Here is a 15,007-nt window from a genome sequence, read left to right on the forward strand (position 1 = left end):
GTGACCCCAGACTCATTCACACCAGTGTATGAAAAATCGCCTGCGTTTCTGAGATGCTGGCTGCCCGTTCAGTGCTTCACAGGAAGACACATGGGCTTTCCCTCAGCTTTGAGCTGAGTGGTACATGACCTCCCTCCAGCCCCGGGGCCCTCCGTGGACCTGGGCTCCCTGGCAGGCACTGGAACCTCCCTGGATGTTCCCTCTTGCACCAGCACCACTGCAACATATAGACCCAAGTGTGATTTACTTTGGCTTGATGTGTATGCTTTTCATTGTGTGAAACCACCGTTCTTTTGACAATTCAAGAGACTGTTTTTTTACTATAACTTTGAAAACAAAAATTGTAACAAAAACATTCCCATGACTGTGCTGTGATTGGAGACTTTATTACCAACATATTTACACCTTCCTTTTCTCTCAATTTCAGGAGCTGTTTCAGGACTCCTCCTCCTCCCCTAATAACTTGAGTCTTTCCTATGTCATAATAAAGCTACATGTTCTTCTGAAAACTGGCAGGTTGTCCCTTCCTAACACAGACAGCCCAGGAGAGGGTGGCAGGAGGGAGAAGAGCAGCCAGGGCACACCAGCCTGCATGGGGGCATCCCTGGTTGGAGTCAGTGGCCAGAGCTGCAGCCTGGCTTTGTGCCTAAAGTCTTGTCTGGGTGTCAGGAAGGCCACGCACTCACATTTCATCCCTTTTTGTGACTGGTCTGCTGCTGGTTGACCCTCGTTCCTTTTTTGGGCAAGAAGGTGACATTCAGGATTCAGGACAGCCTTCTGACTTGGGTGTGCATGAAAGTCACTTGAGGTGGCCGGGCACGGTGGCTCACCCCTGTAATCCCAGCACTTTGGGAGGCCAAGGCGGGTGGATCACAAGGTCAGGAGATTGAGACCATCCTGGATAACATGGTGAAACCTCGTTTCTACCAAAAATCAAAAAAAAAAAAAAATTAGCCAGGCATGGTGGCGGGTGCCTGCAGTTCCAGTTGCTGGGGAGGCTAAGGCAGGAGAATGGCATGAACCTGGGAGGTGGAGCTGGCAGTGAGCCAAGATCGTGTCACTGCACTCTAGCCTGGATGACAGAGAGAGACTCCGGCTCAAAAAAAAAAAAAAAAAAAAAAAAAAGAAAGTAACCTGGGGCCCTTGATGTGCAGGAATCCTTGCCAGCCTTGGATTGCAAGCCCCAGGCTATAGTATAGCAATGTGCATTTTGTAGCAAGCTCCCTGCGTGATTGGAGAATCACAAATGGAAAGAAATACTATAATCAGTGGAGAGAAGATGTGCACAGTTATTCAAGTGCATGGTTCTGTGACATACCACAAGGTGGGGGTGGACCTCTATGACGTCTTCTCCTAGCAGCCCCCACATACTTCCCCTGCCCTCAGTGGGCCAGGAGTCTCCTGCTTGGCTTCATCTTTGATTTTGAAGCCTCTAAGTTCTGAAGTTCTGCCCCCTCCTTTTTCAGATGCCTCTGTGGCAAACCTTTGTTATTTGACTTTACTTTTATTTGACAGAGCTCCCTCTGACACCCAGACTGGAGTGCAGTGGTGTGATCTCGGCTCACTGCAAGCCCCGCCTCCTGGGTTCACACCATTCTCCTGCCTCAGCCTCCCGAGTAACTGGGACTACAGGTGCCTGCCACCACGCCTGGCCAGTTTTTTGTATTTTTAGTTAAGACGGGATTTCACTGTGTTAGCCTGGATTGTCTGGATCTCCTGACCAGATCCTTGATCCTCCTGCCTCAGCCTCCCAAAGTGCTGAGATTACAGGCATGAGCTACCAAGCCCAGCCTATTTGACTTTCTTTACACGGAAACACCAAGAACACCAGAGAGTGCTCCAGGGTTTCAGACTTAGTTCTGTCTCTTCATATTAAATAGAACCAATGTTGTCTTCCCCTGGGGGAAGCTTCACTCTGCCTGGGTCCTCAGACCTTCCAACCAGCAAAGCTCCATTTCTCCAGGACAGGCATAGGAAAACTGTGACTAAGACATTTGGTGCAATACTGAACATCGTCCACTTTCACACTTTCACTTTCAGAACTACACCTTCTGGCTGTCAGGGAGTCAGCACTGTACACTGGTTTCCAGTAGAAAGCATAACATTTATCTTGTAAAACAAACTATCACTTCAGCAACTCCAGTTACGATCGCAACTAAGTGATCCTAAGCCAAACCCAGTTGCTTCCAGGTGGTGGCTGACGTAGTGAGAACAGTTAGTTCCCTGGTCAGGGGCCACTGCTGCATGTCCCTCGCTGTGAATGAAATGACCTGGTCAAAAGCAATGCCATGTGGGCTGCCATGATGGTGACAGGAAGGATGAGCAAGTCTATATCCAGGTAGGGGCTCCCTGCAGTGAAGGCCAATCTCAGCTCCCTCCACAGTGTGGGCAGTGCGCCCACAGGTGGTCAACCGGTCCTCCTGGGAAACAGGGTCAGCCCAGGGATTGACACCAAGTCTCTCATCAGCAGATGGGATGCTCGGCAGTGGTGTCGGCCTGGTCAGCCTTGGTCAGGGCACATGCAGCATGCTGAGCCTCTTGTGTCCCATGCCTGTCTGATGGTCACTTTGTCCCCAACCTAATGTGGTGGCCAGAAAAGAAGCTGACTGCATCTACCTGGTGTGCCATTTTGCCCACCTTTTATCAAGAGCATCCTCTGCAGGGATTCTCTTTGGTGGAACAATGGAAATGTGGATGAAACCACCTTCACAGTCTGAGCTGCTGAGGCTCCTCCGCCTTCTGGGAAGCCCGTCTGGAAGGTGCTTGGCAGTGATAGCTGCTATGGCTGCAGCAGCGGCTAGGCTGCAGGACGAGGCTTCCAGGAGGAGGGTGGTGTGGTAGGCAGGGCCTCAAAGCCTCCAGGTGGCATGTTGGGGCGTTGTTGGGCCAGGCTTTGGGGTGCAGACTGCCTGCAGTGCAGTGATGGAGTTGGGAAGAGGCGTCAGTGTTCACAGCTGTTAACCCCTTGTGCCAGCCGCCCATATCATCACTGTACGGGCTCAGCATCTCTGGCCCTGCTTGTCCAGGTTGTCTGATGTGAATTCTCGCAGCACCCAACGCTCGCTGTGCCCTGGTCCCCTGTGTGGTCACCTGGGGGCCTATGGTGCCCCTCTCCTCCTAGTACTCAGGATGAAGCCAGGTCCCTCTGGGCCGGGGACTTGGGCCCTGGAGGAGGGGCTGTGACCCACAGATGGGGTCAGGAGCCCCAGGGCACGCTGCTGGCTGGCTGGGGCTGCAGGAACCCCATGCTCAGCTCCCTCCAGAGGCCTTGATGGGACCAAGTTCACCATTGAGTATTTCCCAAGGCCCAGAAGCCAAAAATATAAAATAAAAATAAAACATCAGTAAAAAACAGCCAGCAGCCATCTGGGGCTGCAAGGCAGCTAGGCGGGTGCCACCTGGGCTCCTTCCATGCCATGTTGTTCTTCTACTGAGGGGAGTTGCAGACAGGGGACACCTTGTTGCTTGGTGTCTTTCAAAGTGCCTCCTCTCTGTCATAAACCCCGGCAGGGCCTGGTGTCGGGGTCCCAGTGGGCTCGCTGGGCGGGGTGCGTCTTTTTGTTCCAGGGCTGCTGTCCACAGAAGATGGAGAAGTGACAGAGTCCCAGGAGCCGTGTTCAAAATGGCAGCGCAGGAAACATGGACCCCCGACATGTGGGTCTGTGTGGAGCTGTGGCCTAGTGTTCCTGGACAAGTGTTTCCATGTAATAGAAAGCCTGACCTCACCAAGGGACAGGCTGCCCTCATCTCGAGCCTCTGGCCTCCCAGAGAGCAGTCTTCTGTTCTGGGCTCTGGGGAAGCCCCTTCGTGCTGATGGGCCTGGGCCTGGGCCTTGGGGACAGCCCCATGGGGCCAGGCTGGGAGAGGACAAGGCTTTTGTCCCAGGGGGACTGATGGCATGAGCTCCGGGAGCTGAGCTGGTGGAGTGGGGACGGCCAGTCAGTCTCCTTCACAGAGGGTCTCAATGCCAGGGAACACCCTCGAGGACACCTGCTCCGCTGAAAAAAAGCAGCAGACATGGTCAGCATCTTCTCCAAGCCCATCTGGTCTCTTGAGGGCTACGCCCCACAGGCCTGGGTCTCTGGGTCTCTGGAGTCCTCTGGGTCCCTGTGCGGCCCCCTGGCCTGACACTGAGGACGCCCCTGCAGGCTGCTGATCCCAGGGCGCGGTCCGTGTGCAGTCTGGGGTGGGGGAGCTTTTGGGGAACCTGAGGTTGCTCCTGAAATGCCCCCAGGGTTCAGGGTGGCTCAGGGCTTCCTGCTTCACACCCTCACCTCAGGGCAGTTTGGCAGCCCCGATTCAGGACTCAGGTGGGAGGGATCTGCACTGTCACCCAGCCCCCTTGTCACCTCACATGGGGGCCTGTCTCCACAGCGGGTGAGAAGTGAATGGGCACATGTTCTCCTCTGCCCTCCAGGCCACCCACCCCATGCCAGGGCTGCAGCTATCCCACACCCGGCTGAACTCTTGGTTCTGGCTCTCGGTCAGGGATTCTCCCAATGCCCTCTGCCCGAATCCTCTCTGGGTCAGGGACACTGATTCTCTTGTCCCCCTGGCTTGTTGTTTTGACACTAGAGAATGAGGGGTCCCTGCTGCTTGGAGGTGGGGGTGGGGGTGGGGGCTTCTACAGTGGGGTCTGACTGCCCCAGTGTCCCTCAGGGCCCTTCAAGGAGGAGAGGACAATGTGGAAAGTGGGGAAGGGGTGTTGGGGGGTCCTGCCCATGGCCCCTGCTTGTCCATGCAGCATGTCCAGCACATGCATGCACTCAGTGCCTGCCCTGAGGACTGGCAGACCCTTTTGACTTTCTTAGAGTAGAGGAGGAAGAGGAGGAAGAAGAGGTGCAGGAGGAAGGCCAGGTAGGAGGGCTGATGGGGCCAGGGCACTCCCCACCACTGACTGCCCCAGAGGGTGACTCGGGAGGGGACCTGGTGCTGGGGCTCACCTGAGGGTGGCAGGTCCCAGTGTTTCCTTGTGAGTTCCTTCATGGAGGTTTGAAGGTTCCTGAGGACCTCGTTGTCCTCCAGGGCCCAGCTCTGAGAGAGTCGCTCCTGAAACTCCCAGACGGTGCTCCAGGAAAGCTTCATGAGGCGCTCTAGGGACAGGGTGGGCATTAGGCCAGGAGGGTTCCCTGGGAGAGGTCGTGCCTGCACCCCATTTGCACCAGGCCCACCTCCCACTGGGTGGTGCCTGCTTCTTTGCTTCTTTTTGGCCACCCCGGGGTCCAGCTGTGAACAGGAGGCTACAGTTGGGGAAGGCCGGGCAAGGAAGTGCTCACCACACTCCTGACTTTCATCTGGGTCATGTGGGGGGTGGACTTAGTGTCATCATGCCTTGCCCAACCCACCAGGCCAGACCCCCCATCCGGATGGAGCAGGCAGTGTAAGCACACTTCCCTCAGGCCAGCTAGGGTCTGTCCCACGTGTTCCCCCGGGCACCCTCAGGCACACGGGACTTACTCCTGTGTATTTTGAATGATGTATGCACCATGGCCGTCAGTACCCACTCACCCTCCAAGATAAACACATCCCACAGTCTCAGGGTGAGCCCGAAGGACTTCTGTGGGGACAGCAGGTGTGGGAGGACCTGGCTTTTCCAAGTTGGGGCCGGTGGCCTGAGCAGGGCCCACTGGGGTTTCAGTCCCCTGGAGTGCTGGGGACCCCCTCTCCATGGGATGAGACCCCCCCATAACACTGAGTCAGACAAGGTCTTGTAGCTCCTTATGGCGTGTTCATCTCAGCAGCGCTGTGGCTTCTGGAAAGAGGGGCTTCCTGAGGACTTCGGGCTTCCCTGGGCCCTCCCAAGTCCTGCCCCAATCTGCCCACGAGGCTGGGCCTGAGCCCTGGACTCTGCCATGGGATGCCCCCATCTTGGGCAGGGCCTGGCTTGTGAGCCCTGCAGGGACCTGCCTGTGCCTCCTGTGGGCTGGGGGTGAGACAGGTCCTCCTGGGGGAGCTGGACCCCTGAGCTGAGGGAGTTGGGCACTGTGGGGCAGGAGAGTCCCTGGGCTGGGGTCTCCCTGTGCCTCTTTACCCCATCAAGGAAACACCGGAGGAGACTTGTCAGCATGGAACCCTCAATGCACAGCCCTTCCTTGCCTTGAAAGGAGGAGCAGAGGTGCTCAGGGCCCCCTGGGCTGCCCTGAAATCCTCCCACTTCCAGGTCCCTCTGCAGACCCTTCCTCAAGGAGCAGAACCCAAGGCAGTGGCCAGGGGTCCGACACCTGCCCCATGCATGGATGCCCAGGGGACACACATCCTTTAGCCTTGCTCAGCTGCAGCTCAGCATTGGTACCAGTGCCTCTGCCTCTGCCAGGGCAGGAAAAGGAAACCCAATGCTGAACCCATGGGGAATCCCCATCCCAGGTCAGGCCGTGGCTGGGACTCAGCCTCTTGCCAGCACCATGAGGGACTCGAGCCTCCCCTGGCCTATGGGACCCAGAGCCTCTGGGGAGGAGTGGAGGGTGTCACCCACTCACCAGGTATCTCATGATCTTCAGGAAGGACTTGTGCAACACCTGCTCCTGGTGCGATAGGAGCCTCCCAAGCTGTGCAGTATTTGGGCTGTAGAATACTGAGAAGCCCCTGACCCAACACCCCATCAGACCCCACTCCCAAGATATGGAGGCATCAGCTGGAAGAGCTGGGCAGGGTGGGGAACCCTGGACCCCGAGGCCTCCCTCCCTCCCATCTGGTGACCCCAGCATGCAGCCTTAGCCCTGGGGAGGAAGGCCCTGGCTGGAGGCACTGCCCAGTGGCATCCTGGGTCCAGGTGCCAGGAGGGCAGCCTGCCTTTGACACCATGAGGCAGGTGCCAGCGGGGAGAACAGGGTGGGAGCTGGGGGCTGTGTGACTGTCTCTTGGATGTGGGGTCAGCCTGGGGGACATGGGATGGGCAGACACTGCCATCTTGGCTTTGTTGGCCCATCTGTAGGGAGGGAAAGTGGCTGGGAGCACAGCCAGCTGGGAGGCAGGAGGACACTCAGGGAAGTGAGTGGCACCTGCACAAAGTCGGGGCTGCCTTCGTGCAACAGAGGGCAGCCAGAGGGAGGTATCCATGTCCTCTGATGTTAGGGATGAAAGGTATCTGGCTTGAGGTGTGGAGGTCCCTGTCCAGACCCACGCTGCTGTGGGACCTCAGCAGGGACATCCTGGAGGCTCCAAACAAGCTGGGATACAAGGAAGACACCTTGCCTGGAAGTTGGGGTCACTGACCAGGGTGGCTGTCCCCTGGCATGGCTGTGTAAGGCCTCGGGGGCAGCTGTCCACCTACCCTGCAGGGAGTGCCTCTCACCGGCCAGCAACTGGGTCAGTGCCCAGAAAGCGTCTTCCTCTGGCAGATACAGGAGGAGGATGGCAGTGATGAGGCTCAGGTCCCTGTGGTAGCCCACCTCCTGTGAGAGCCAGAGTCACTGTGGAACGATGTCACCTGGGAGGACTGAGGCCACCTGGGAGGACTTATGTCACCAGAGATGGCAGAGGTCCTTGGGGACACCTGCCTCAGGCCCCAGGGGATTTGAGGTGCAGCCTCCACACCCCTCCCCTGGCACTGGGCATGAGGACTGAGCAGGTCACGCACAACTCAGTTGACGAGGAGCCTGGGGGCACTCCTGCAGCAAGCGTCCAAGCTCACATGGCCTGAAAGGGCACAGTCAGGGATTGTTCATGCTCCCTACCCTGGGCCAGGCTGGGGAGCCCACTATGCCAGACCTGGGGCAGTACCTCTGAACTGCACCTGCCACGAGGGCAGGCAGCGGGGCACTGACCACCACACAAAGGGTCCTGCAACCCCCCAAGGGCTGCCTGCCAGACACAGGGGGCGGCTGGGTCCTCCATGTGGACAGCTCATGCGGTCGGCTCAGCGGCTGTCCCTGCCTGGAATGGTCTGAAAAGTGGGTGCCACGCAGGAGCAGCCACCTGGGTGACCCCCTCCCTATCTGCTATGCTCCTATGGGGTCTGGGCAAAGGGGAAATTGGATCATTGCCAAGTTTCCAGTAAGAAGAGGCTCCCGGCCGGGCGCGGTGGCTCACGCCTGTAATCCTAGCACTTTGGGAGGCCGAGGCGGGCGGATCACAAGGTCAGGAGATCAAGACCACGGTGAAACCCCGTCTCTACTAAAAATACAAAAAATTAGCCGGGTGCGGTTGTGGGCGCCTGTAGTCCCAGCTACTCGGGAGGCTGAGGCAGGAGAATGGCCTGAACCCGGGAGGCGGAGCTTGCAGTGAGCCGAGATCGCGCCACTGCACTCCAGCCTGGGCGACAGAGCGAGACTCCGTCTCAAAAAAAAAAAAAAAAAAAAAGAAGAGGCTCCCCCAGGATGCAAACTCATTTCATGACAAGAGCCTGGTCCATCAGGCACCTCAGCAACTTCTCAACCCTGTCTCCTATTGGAGGAGGACCATCCTGCAAGGTCCTGAGGACCATCCTATGAGGCCCCTGACAAGCTCCTAGGCTTTGGGGCAACATCTTGAGAGGAAGGTAATTTCTTCATCTGAGACGTGGTGTTTGGGTCCAGGTGACAGCAGGAGTCTGGGCCTCAACCCTTTTCTGCCAGCAGTGAGCTTGAGTCCTCCCTACTACGTGCTGGTGGGTCACGAACACTGAATTTTCAAGAAGTGCTGACACCCCTGAGAGACACCCATGCCTGTGAATATGGGCACGTGGCCCAGGAATATCGCTGCCCGGGAATACTCGCAGGGTTATATGCAGAATAGGCCACGACGATGTCACATAATTCCTGCTGACTAGAAAAGAGGGAAAAGAGGGTTTTGTTTGTTTTGTGCAGATGCTGTCAGTTTCATTTTGTCTACAGACCTGGACAACAAACACAATTCTGGATCCAGATGATCCCCCAAATAAGCAGGGGGCTGTTCAGGACACTTGAGTTTTTAGGTGTTTTCTCAGTAAAATCCACATTCTTTGCAATGCAAATATCACAGATGTAAAGTTGGATCAGTGATCATTTTCACTCTGGTTGATTTTTTCTTGCCTTTTTTCTTGGTTTGGACACACGGAAGTCCAGTTTTTGGGATGTGCAGTTCCACGGTTCTGAACCAATGTGCAGAGCCTCCCGTCCACCACTGCAGCCCCTCCCAGAGAAGCTCCTTCATCCTCCAAGTCCCCAGCATGTCCCCTTTGCAGTCAACATCTCCCAGCTCCGTCAGCGCCTGGCCATCCTGACCTGTTCTCTGTCTCTATGGTTGCCCTCATCCAAAATGGCCGATGAATTGGAACCCCATGGTGGTAGTCTGATGGGTCTGGCTTCATTCCCTCAGCAACACACATCTGAGATCCACCCATGTTCCTGCGGGCACTAGGGGCTCATTCCTTTTCCTCACCGAGTCATCTCTATCTGAAGAGTGGAACCCCCTTCCTCCCCAGTTCCTGTGTAGAAGATCATCTCAGTAGCCTCCAGGTGTGAGTGACAGTCAACCAAGCAGTGAACGTGGCGTGCAGGTTTTACTTGGACGTCGGTTTTCAAATCAGTGTGGTCAATATCTGTGACACTTTGGGGACGTGTGGTACGAGGCCACCGAGCTTTGTGAGCCACAGCCCATCTGACTTACAAAGTGGTTGTGCCCTGTTGCGTGCCCACCAGCCATGGATGAGAGTTTCCGGGGTCCCGCATCCCGGTATTTTGGGCTGTCAGTGTTGCCCAGGAAGGCTCCTGAGCCCCACCATCCTGCCACCTTCCCATGGGTCCCTACCCTGGGTAGTTGTGGGTCATGGAAAGCACTTTTCATCGTCTGCATTATTATTATTATTTTTTCCTGCCTTCCATCTCCTTGGGAGTCACCTGGGTTCTGGCCCTACACGTCTCAGCCCAACTCAGGGCTTAGAGCCAGGGAGGTGCGCAGTCCATGGTGCTGGCTGCTCCCTGGGCCAGGAGAGCCCTTGGTGGCTCTGTCACCCCTCCTGGGTGACCCTGGCCTCTGCCCTGGGGACACCCTCATTCCTCTGGATTGCCCCCATCTTCCCTGTGACCCCTGCAACCCTCATAGGCCTTACTTGACTCCAGATCTTTGTATGAACGTCATATGGTTCTGTAGGGTGCTGCTGACATCTAGCTCGATGCGGTGGGTGATCCTGGAGGACCTCTTGCCCTTCTCCTTCATGACCTGTAGGGCAGGGCCAAGAGGAGGAAGCAGCCTCAGAATGACAAAAAGACTCCTTGCCCCAAACAGCAGTTATCTGTCAGCACTTCTGGAAGGAAGGGAGGAAGGTTTCCTTCTGCAGAAAGCTCCTTTTTGCCTTGTTTCTGATGCCAGGGAGGTTCAGCAGAGCCCAGCGCACCTGAGGTGCCTGAGTCACCATCTGTGCCCAGGATGCGTGTCTGACCACAGCCTCCACCCCCAACCCAGGCTTGACGTTCCCTCTAGCTGGAGTACTGGGCTCCTGGTACAGCCTGGCTTGTTTGTCCTGCCCTGGCTGAGTGTGGGAGGGCCTTACCTTATAGTTCCCTGGGTTCTGGGACTTGACTTTGTCAGTATCTAGCAGGAGTGACCATGCCCGGCCCTGCACAGCCAGAGGAATGCCTTCGTTCACTCTTTGAAAAAGCTACAGACAGAAGAACACTCCAGTGAGACAGGACGCAGGGCGCTCCGGGGAGGAAAGCTGGCGAACAGGCCTGCTGTCGTATGGTAAGAACAGGGTGCCATCCACCCACTGAGAGGCAGACCGTGCCAGGTCACAGCCGTGGGTGCCTGTCTCCTGGCTATGCAGAGAGCAGTCACGGGGGCCACTCCCTCCCCATGTTACCTTCTTGCTGCTCCTATATTTTGTTCAGTCTGCAAGCATCTTTCGCCACTTGTTGGTACATTTACTTTCCTTACATCTTTGCTGTCAAATGAGCCATGATGGGGTTAGCGGAGCTGCCAGGCCTCTGACAGTGGCCCGTGGATGCTGGGTCCTGGGCTTTGGGGCCCTGAAGGGACCCAACCTGAAGGAGCCAGGAAAGGGCAGACCCCGGGGGCTGAGACCCTCTGAAGGAACTGGAGCTGGTGGTCTGGACTGGTGATGCCAGGACACGCCATCCTCAGGGCACAGATGCTCCCAGTTTTGGTCAGGTCCCAGCCTTCAGCTGGGGACTTGGTGCAATCAGGCGGTGGACTCTGAGCGAAAACTGCAATTCTTGGTTTGGGTTTTGGTCAAGCCCGCATGGGAACAGAGTCCAGCAGGAAAGGCCGCCCCTCCCAGTGACAGTCGTGGCCAACTCACCACTGCCCGGGCCCATGGGCCACCCCCTCTGCCTCACCAACCACCCCTGATTCCTGGTCCCTGGACTGGCCTCCCACGCAGTAGGCACAGGCTCTTACCTTCACCTCCAGGGCACTGACAGGGGGCAGTTCCGTCTCAATGAGAGGCAACCCAGACAGAGCTGAGGACTTGCCCGGGCCAGGAGCCAACCCCTCCCTGAGAGGGCCCCAGGGAAGGACCAGCTTATCCCCATCCACCCTAAGTCTCAGCCTGGGAGAAGACACAGAGAAGGATGGCAAGGGCCTTCCTGCAGATCTGACACCTGCGAGGCACTGGGACCCTGGAGAGGAGGGAGTTCGAGGCTGGCCTGGCAGCGGCCACTCGGGGCCCGTGGGGCACCTCGGGCTGCACAATGGGGCTGCTCCTCCAGGGCTGGAGGCAACACCCTCTGTAGATGCTGAGAAATTCCAGTTCTGAGACGAGATGGGTGCCGCCCCGGGTGGGTGGCCAAGCCCTGACTTACAGCAGTGCTTTCAGAGTGACCACATCACCCACCAGAGACCAAGGAGCCTGGCGTGAGTGTTGCCCGGTGCCCTGAGGATGCACCTGGAGCCTGTGCCATCCGACACTCCCCATAGGCCTTGCCGGGTCTGACCTCCCAGCGTGCACCTGCCTTTCCCTGCATCCTGGCCACTGACCCTGCCTGCTCCCCATCTTCCCCCACCTTCCCGGCCCAGAGACTGTGACCCTCTTTCCGGCCACCCTGGCCCTTCTGTGACCCTTGTCCTGTCAGAACCTCTGAGTGAGACCTCCCAGATCCATCCACACCCATGCCTTGGTCACTCTCTCACTGGGCTGCTCAGCGCTGCTGGGGACACATCCAGGGCAACAGGGGTGACCAAGGGCCCTGCAGGCAGTGGGGCTGGCCCCACCACTACCGCTCCAGCCTCAGCTGGCTCTCAGGGTCATTGGCCTTCAGCCCTCAGCCTCCTCCCAGCCACTGCAAAAACCAGGACATGCGATGCCTGGCTGTCCTCCCCCTACTGTCCTGCCTGCCCTGACTAGTCTACCCTGCGAGGTGCTGACTTAGCTAGTGGGAAGCAGAGTCTCTGGAGGGCCACGCAGAGCCTTGGGGACTGACCGAGTCCCCCCACTGAGGGGTCCCAGGTGAGCCACCGTTCCCTGCCCCACCCCGTGTGTTGTCCTCTTCAGGCTGTCAGCTTCTCCCTGGGCTGGCTTGGTTCAGGTGCGTTCCAGAAGTGGCAGGTCTCACAGGCTCACCCTGCCCCCCTCCCCCAGGCTCCTCCCTCTCTCCATCTTATGTGTCCTGAGAGGCTGGCTCCAAGCTGGGCTCCCCTTACCAGGCCCAGGTCCCTTCCCTGCACCACTCCCAGGGCCTTCAGCTACACGCTCTGTTGTCTCCCTGGCCTCAGTGAGAAGCCCAGGCCAGGGCCCTGCCCTTCTTCTTCCATAACCTACCAGGGCCAGGGCCAAGGCCTTCACTGTCCCCATGCCCCTTCCTCTTGGCTGAGCCCCCTGAGCCCTCAGAAGTCTGCTATACAGCTGCCCACAGGCCAGGCCAGGTATACCCCTGCCCTGTGGCCACAACCCTCAGATCTCACCAAGGCAGGCCCCAAGGAGACAGGGCCAGACCCTCAGGCTGCCCCCTCTTCTCCTGCTTACTTGGAGACCACAGTGCTGAGAGCCCAAGGGCCTGTCCTAGTCCCCTGTCTGTCCGTACCCACTCTCCCGAGCTCCCTAAACGTGTCACGAGGCTGTGCCCTAACCCTGACCACAGCCTGGACCTGCAGGAGAGCCTGGGAGAAGTTCTGACCCTGGAGAGGGGGTTGGCCCCCCAAGGGAGACATGTCCTGCTTTAGAGAGGCCTTTCTAGAAACAAAACCCATCCCTGAGGTGAGACTGGTGGCTGGGGTCAGGAGGGCAGAGGTCTCACTGCACAATCCCAAGGTGATTGGTGTATTTCCCGATGTCAACCTGCTCATGCCTCATGTCCATTGCTGCCCCAGCTCCGTGTCCCTGAAACTCAGAGAAGGCCAGGATAGGGGGTGGGGGGTGAAAGGTGAGAGGTGTGGGGTCCCAGGGATGTTGGCAGCCCCTCCACGCCCTGTGATCTTACGGAGTCCAGGACCCTCTGACCAGGGCGCAGAGGGAGAGGTGAGGCCCTGCCTTCCTCGAGGGAGTGGCGCGACCTGTACCTGCTTATACTTGGTAATGATGATGTTGCCTTGCTCCTGGGCAGGCAGGGTATCCGGGTCCTCATCCATCTCCATCCTGCAAGACAAAGTCATCCAAAGGCTCTGCTGCCCCTGAGAGCTCCAGAGAACAGCCGAAACACGCTCACTTCATTCCCAGACACACTCCAGTCTGATGAGCCGCATTCCACCACCCCTCCCAGATGACAAGGGGCCAGACTCAGTGACCCCACCCCTGGCTGGATCTCTGGAGTCCTTGCCTCCAACCAGTGGTGGGCTCCTTCCTGAGGACTTGAACACATGGAGACCCATTCGGGGACAGAGAGGCCCATTGTCCCCAAACACCCCAAGGCAGACACACACCTGCCCCGGCAGGACAAACAGTGTCCACTTGCGGAGGGTGAAGGGCCCACGATGGGCAGTTCTGGGCCCCTGGAGGCAGGTGGGGTCAGGGGCCGGACATCTCTCTAGGATCGTTCAGAAACCAGGAAGATACTCAGTTTTCTGTAGGAAGCAAGGCATCTGGTGACTGCTCCGTTCTACCCCAATTCTCACTCACTCTGGCCAGTGAAGCCGTTTTAGGAACAATGCCAGTCAAGGAGTTTGGTTTGGGGAAAAGATGATCTATTGACTCCGGAGCAGCCTCTGTGCTCGTGGAGACCCCGTCTCAGGTGGAGGAATGGCGGACACCACAATTCCCAGCTGTGAGTACAGGAGGGGGCTTTGTTTTCCTGGGTCACCAAGAAAGAACAAGAGAACTGTGGGGCCTTAGTCCTAGAGAACACCCGGGGGGACCATCCCTGCCGGGAATACTTGGGGCAAAGGGAGGGTAAGGCCTCTAGAGGATCAGACAGAGAGAATGGGACGCTGCGGGAGGGTTCCAGCCCTTTGACCAAGAGGGATGATCATCACCCCCCAGGCAGCCCTCCAGGGCTCCTTCATTTTCCACAACTGCCTGAGGGCGGAGGGCTCCCTGCCCCACTCCTAGACGAAGGACCCCGTATGTCCAGTGGGTCCAGCAACCATCAGTGACCGCACCTGAAGTCTGAGTTGGTGAGCCCTCCTCCTGTGGGGACCCAGCTTAGGGCCCAGACTTGGACTGAGAATTGCAACCTCCACCCCACCCACAGGGGCTCTGTCCCAGTGGCTCTTCCAGGACCAGACCCTGCCTCATTGAAGTCCAGAACTCCAGGAAGATTTGGAATCTACAGTAGGGAGGCCACAGAGGTCAGAGCTCAAGTCCAGCATGGCAAAGGGTAGGGCTGAGAGCAGAGACCAGGTCACATCTGGGTCTCTGCGCCAGTCACCGCCTCTCTGAGTCTACACATCTCACCTGTGGAATGGGTACATTTGGGGACACCACCCACCCCCACGGAGTTGCTGTGAGGACAATGGAAAAGATGGCCCACCCAGTCAGTGCAGAACATGCACCCGGTGAGTGCTCAGGGGTGACCCTCCATGGCATCTGCCCAGAGGTCACTCACCTGAGTCTGCTGAGGCAGCTGTGTCTCTCTTAGAAAAGTCGTTTATGCACAGAACCAGACACCTGTGTGTGTCTTGTGTCCAAGTGCCGCACAACACAGAGGTGGGTGGGTTGGTG

At 57.6% G+C, this 15,007-nt stretch overlaps 1 pseudogene; it reads right to left on the reverse strand.

The window, feature by feature from the left end:
• Positions 1-473: 473 nt before the first annotated feature.
• On the reverse strand, positions 474-13,485 carry LOC100428657 (TBC1 domain family member 3H-like; annotated as a pseudogene).
• Between the last annotated feature and the right edge of the window lie 1,522 nt (positions 13,486-15,007).

This window comes from Macaca mulatta, chromosome 16 (assembly GCF_049350105.2).
Source record: "Macaca mulatta isolate MMU2019108-1 chromosome 16, T2T-MMU8v2.0, whole genome shotgun sequence".
In the NCBI taxonomy this organism is placed as follows: Eukaryota; Metazoa; Chordata; class Mammalia; order Primates; family Cercopithecidae; genus Macaca; species Macaca mulatta.